This window comes from Chiloscyllium plagiosum, chromosome 24, assembly GCF_004010195.1.
Source record: "Chiloscyllium plagiosum isolate BGI_BamShark_2017 chromosome 24, ASM401019v2, whole genome shotgun sequence".
NCBI classification, from domain to species: domain Eukaryota; kingdom Metazoa; phylum Chordata; class Chondrichthyes; order Orectolobiformes; family Hemiscylliidae; genus Chiloscyllium; species Chiloscyllium plagiosum.
The window spans coordinates 20343123-20348564 of record NC_057733.1 but is presented as its reverse complement, the minus strand read 5'-3'; positions in this window follow the sequence as shown (position 1 = coordinate 20348564).

The window sequence follows — 5442 nt, the reverse complement described above, 5'->3', positions numbered from 1 at the left end:
AAACACTTTGCAGATATGCATGCATCAAACAATAATATGGACAGTATACATAAACACAAGGCTCGTTGTTTCTGCACCACATATAGACCATCGCATGATATTTGCTCAATGCTTTTATTATACAGTTAGTCATCTGTTCATGTAAAATCTGGTTTGAACCGGTCATGTTCCCTGAGGCTCTTTAGTCTAGGCTGGTGAAAACTATTTTCTTTACAAGGGAAGCAGAACTGGGAAACTGTTTACTTTAACACATTTTGTCGTGGATCAGGGAATATCCTGTTCAACATTTGTCCCAATTAGTATAATAGAATGACCAAGCCTTTGACCTTTGGCAGGCAGTGCATAGTTAACTGGGTATACACTCAATTATTTTGTTAAGTGCACAATGTTTCCAGAATTTTGACTCACTCTTGCTTAATTGATATTCTTAGTAACAAAAGTAAAGGCTGACTTTTGATAACTATAATGAACATAGGACCATAGCATAAATTGAATTCCTCTGTGATTTCATATGGTTTCAGTTTGTAGATTAAAAGAAGATGAATATCTATCCCATTGATATTTGCCCTGTTTTGCCCCTTGAAACATGCCATGCTTTCTGAATGAGGTGGTGGGAAGGCAAACATGCTCCCAGGCTCCTGTCTACAGAAGTCAGCAACTACTTAACTGTGCGGTCTTCAAATGTGTCATGGATTGAATAATTTGCAAATCTTCCATTCTCTCTCTGGGGTGATGTCTCTTTTCTACTTAGTCCCTACTATTTAACTCCTCAGCAAGACTGCAAAATCATTGCAATAAGAGCAACTGGGGGATAGCCTTGTGCCACATAATTCTGCGCAACTGGAAATTTGGTATAGCAAGATTCCCTCACCACCTTCACGAAAATTATTTAATTCTTTATGCATTTTTAATAACTTTGTCACTATTATCTCAAGTCCATGTGCAATTTGCAATTCTTTGTCACAGTTTTGTCTGCCCTTTCTCGCACAAGTAAGATTCCTAGCCACAGTGTATACCCTTATTCCAATGTAGATGTTTGTTTTCTCCTGATATTTTGTTTACACATCTCAAAGCAGTGCGGAGATGCCCCTAGTCTTGAAGTGGACCATAGGTTTACTTATAAGAGTCTTAACATGTCTCTACATTCACAAAATGTCTGCACTCATGCTGATAACGCACCTCCAGCCCCTATACTGTTGTCTGTTAATTTGATCTTGAATTCATACCCAGGCTTCACCAATCAAACTCAGCAAACATTTGTATTTGCAGATACATTCTATTTTGTTCAAAAAGCACACAATCTGCAGGCAGTCAGTCCATGTGACATTTTGTTAATTCCTACTTTAGAGTTAGAACCAGTCTGACTCAAGATTGGGATACAGACAGACTCTAACCTCATATCTTGAATGCATTGTCTGAGCTGGGATGTCACATACTTTCATAATGATAAAACCTTGTCTCAGGACGGTGACTTGAAAGAAGTTCTGGGGTTTACATATTGATCAATCAAAACCTGCATCCTCATTCCAAGTGATTAAAGACTTAACAGCAATAGATTTGTTCAATACATCGCATCAGTTGTATGACATTTTGATCTTTTACTATAAATTCTGTGTCCTATGATTCCGCCCTACTAGCTTCCTGATGAAGGAGCAGTGCTTTGAAAGCTTGTACTTTCAAATAAACCTGTTGGACTATAACCTAGTGTTGTGTGAATTTTAACTAAACGAGCATGATCTGCTCTCAGACTGAAGTAATCAGTTGAAGAACAATTCAACTTGTCCACTTCCTGATGCTGCCTGGCTTACTGTGTTCTTCCAGCCTCCTTTTTTACTCTCAAAGAGCTCTGTGGCTATCTTAAAAAAGCACCGCCAATTTTGAAACTGAGAAATAGGTGTTGACGTGAATGATTTTTTTTCTTAGATCATTGCTGAAGTTATATTCAGATCCTTGGGTAATATGTAATGGAAGGACTGATATATGGTGAACGACTGGATTCAATTAAGATGAAATTCACTAGAATATAGAAAGAAGAATGAGGAGGAGGATCTAATAGAAACCTATACATTTTAAATAGGGCATGGTAGCATAAATGTAGGAAGAATGTTCTCAATGACTGAGGTGTACAGAACTAGACGTCATAGTCTAAGGACAAGGCCAGTTAAGACTGAGATATCCTCCATCTACAACATGGGAAGACATTGGCCTAGGGGTATTGTCCAGAGAACCAGATAATGTTTTGGGTACTCAGGTTCAAATCCTGTGATAGCTGATGGTAGAATTTGAATTAAATGAAAAACAGATTGAAATTAAGAGTCTAATGATGACGTGAAACTCATTGGCAATTGCTGAGGGACAAAGCAATCTAGTTCACTAATGGCCCTTTAGAAAGGAAGCTGCTATCCTTACCTGGTAATTACATCTAAGCAAGTTTTGAGAAGGTTTGTAGTTGAGGTTTTGGATGTAGGTTTTGCTCGCTGAGCTGAAAGGTTCATTCCAGATGTTTCATTACCTTATTAGGTAACATCTTCAGTGGACCTCACATGAAGCACTGCTGAAAATTCCTGCTTTCTATTTATATGTTTGGGTTTCTTTGGGTTGGTGATGTCATTCCCTGTGGTGAAGTCACTTGCTATTCCTTTTCTCAGGGGGTGGTAGATGGAGTCTAACCAGATGTGTTTGTTATTAAAGTTCCCTATGGAATGCCATGCTTCTAAGAATTCTCGTGGTGTCTTTGTTTTGCTTGTCCTAGGATGGATGTGTTGTCCCAGTCGAAGTGGTGTCCTTCCTCATCTGTATGTGAGGATACTAGTGAGAGAGGGTCATGTCTTTTTGTGGCTAGTTGGTGTTCATATATCCTGGTGGCTACTTTTCTGCCTGTTTGTCCAATGTAGTGTTTGTTACAGTCCTTGCATGGTATTTTGTAAATTACGTTAGTTTTGCTCATTGTCTGTATAGGGTCTTTCAAGATCATTAGCTGCTGTTTTAGTGTGTTGGTGGGTTTGTGAGCTACTATGATACCAAGGGGTCTGAGTAGTCTGACAGTCATTTCTGAGATGTCTTTGATGTAGGGGAGAGTAACTAGGGTTTCTGGATATGTTTTGTCTGCTTGTTTGGGTTTGTTGCTGAGAAATCGATGGTCTGTGTTCATTGGGTACCCATTCTTTTTGAATACACGGTATAGGTGATTTTCCTCTGCTCTGCGTAGTTCCTCTGTGCTGCAGTGTGTGTTGGCTCATTGAAATAATATTCTGATGCAGTTTCATTTGTGGGTGTTGAGATGATTGCTTCTGCAGTTCAATATTTGGTCAGTATGTGTTGTTTTTCTGTAGATGCTGGTTTGAAGTTCCCCATTCGCTGTTCGCTCTACTGTGACATCTATGAATGGCAGTTTGTTGTTGTTTTCCTCCTCTTTAGTGAACTTTATGCCAATAATGGTATTGTTGATGGTCTTGAAGGTTTCCTCTAGCTTGTTTTGTTTAGTGATGACAAAGGTGTCATTCACGTAGTGGACCCAGAGTTTGGGATGGATGGTTGGCAGACCTGTTTGCTCAAGTGTCTGCATTACTGCCTCTGCTAAGAACCCTGTTATCGGAGATCCCATGGGTGTTCCATTGGTTTGTCTGTAGGTTTTGTTATTGAAGGTGAAGTGGGTGGTAAGGCATAGGTCCACTAGCTTGATGATATTCTCCTTGTTGATGGTGGTTTGGTGTATGTGTCTTTGGATCTTCTAATAGTGTAGTCAGTGTTTCCTTGGCCAGGTTAATGTTGATTGAAGTAAACAGGGCTGTTACATCAAATGAGACCATTATTTCATCCTTTTCTATCTTAGTGTTTTTGAATTCCTAGAGGCACGGCATTTCAACTGGAACTCTGTCAACAAACACATCGAATTAGACTCCATCTACCACCCCCTGAGAAAAGGAACAGGAAGTGACTTCACCACAGGAAATGACATCACCACAGGAAATGACATCACCAACCCAAAGGTATAAATAGAAAACAGGAATTTTCAGCATTGCTTCGCGTGAGGTCCACTGAAGATGTTACCTAATAAGGTAACGAAATGTCTGGAAATGAACCTTTCAGCTCAGCAAGCAAACCTACATTCATCACATCTGACTCCAGACCGACAGCAATGTGGGTTGACACTTAACTGCCCTCTGGGCAATTAGGATGACTAATAAATGTTGGTGTAGCCAGTGACACCCTCAATAATGAATTTACAAAAGGCAATAATTTGAGAAGCAAGATGATGCTGCTTTTAAAATGGAAGCTGAAGACGATGTTATTGTGAGCATGGTAAATCAATATCATAGCAATCCTTTTTAATCCTTTTTAAACAGCATTGAATGGCCGGCTGGCTTACTCCCTAAACATGAAAGTATTTATTAGATTTGTCTATCATTTGGTTTCAGTTGTGGGTGGATAGAAAGTACCTGAATAAAGAATTTGCGGACAATGCTGACCTTCACTACATAAGGAACCTTGATGCAACAATTGGCACAGCTGGTCATCTAACATTGCATTCCTTAGGGCACCATTTCTCCCCTGCATTAAAACAGCTGTTTTGCTATGAGGGGCCTGTTTGCTTGAGGCATTTTGTTTGCCCTGTGAAGTATTTACTTTTGGACTGTGTATACTGCTACTGGTGACACACTAAAAGGTGACAGCCTAAAAGGACCAAGGATTATAGATCAACCAGATTTCAATGCAGTACTGCATAACCATTGAGTCAGTGTAAAATATGGGCTGAACTATCACATTTGTAATAATTTGTGATTATAAAACATCCTTGACACACTAAAATGTCTAAGGTGCTTCACAAGAGTGGAATAAAACAAAATTTCACACTGAACCTTGCAAGAAATTTTGGGACAGATGCACACATGCTTAGTTAAGGGTTAGATTTTATCATGTTTTGAAAACTTAAAGGAAGAGAGTGAAATAGAGGGGCAGTTGTAGAGTCATAGAGTCATAGAGATGTATAGCATGGAAACAGACCAGATATCCCAACTCAATCTAGTCCCACCTGCAAGCACCCGGCCCATATCCCTCCAAACCCTTCCTATTCATATACCCATCCAAATGCCTCTTAAATGTCGCAATTGTACCAGTCTCCACCACTTCCACTGGAAGCTCATTCCATACACGTACCACCCTCTGTGTGAAAAAGTTGTCCCGTAGGTCTCTTTCCACCCTCTGTGTGAAAAAGTTGTCCCGTAGGTCTCTTTCCCCTCTCAACCTAAACCTATGCCCTCTAGTTCTGGACTCCCCCACCCCAGGGAAAAGACTTTGTCTATTTACCCTATATGCCCCCCTCATAATTTTGTAAACCTCTATAAGGTCACCCCTCAGCCTCCGATGCTCCAGGGAAAACAGCCCCAGCCTGTTCAGCCTCTCCCTGTAGTTCAGATCCTCCAACCCTGGCAACATCCTTGT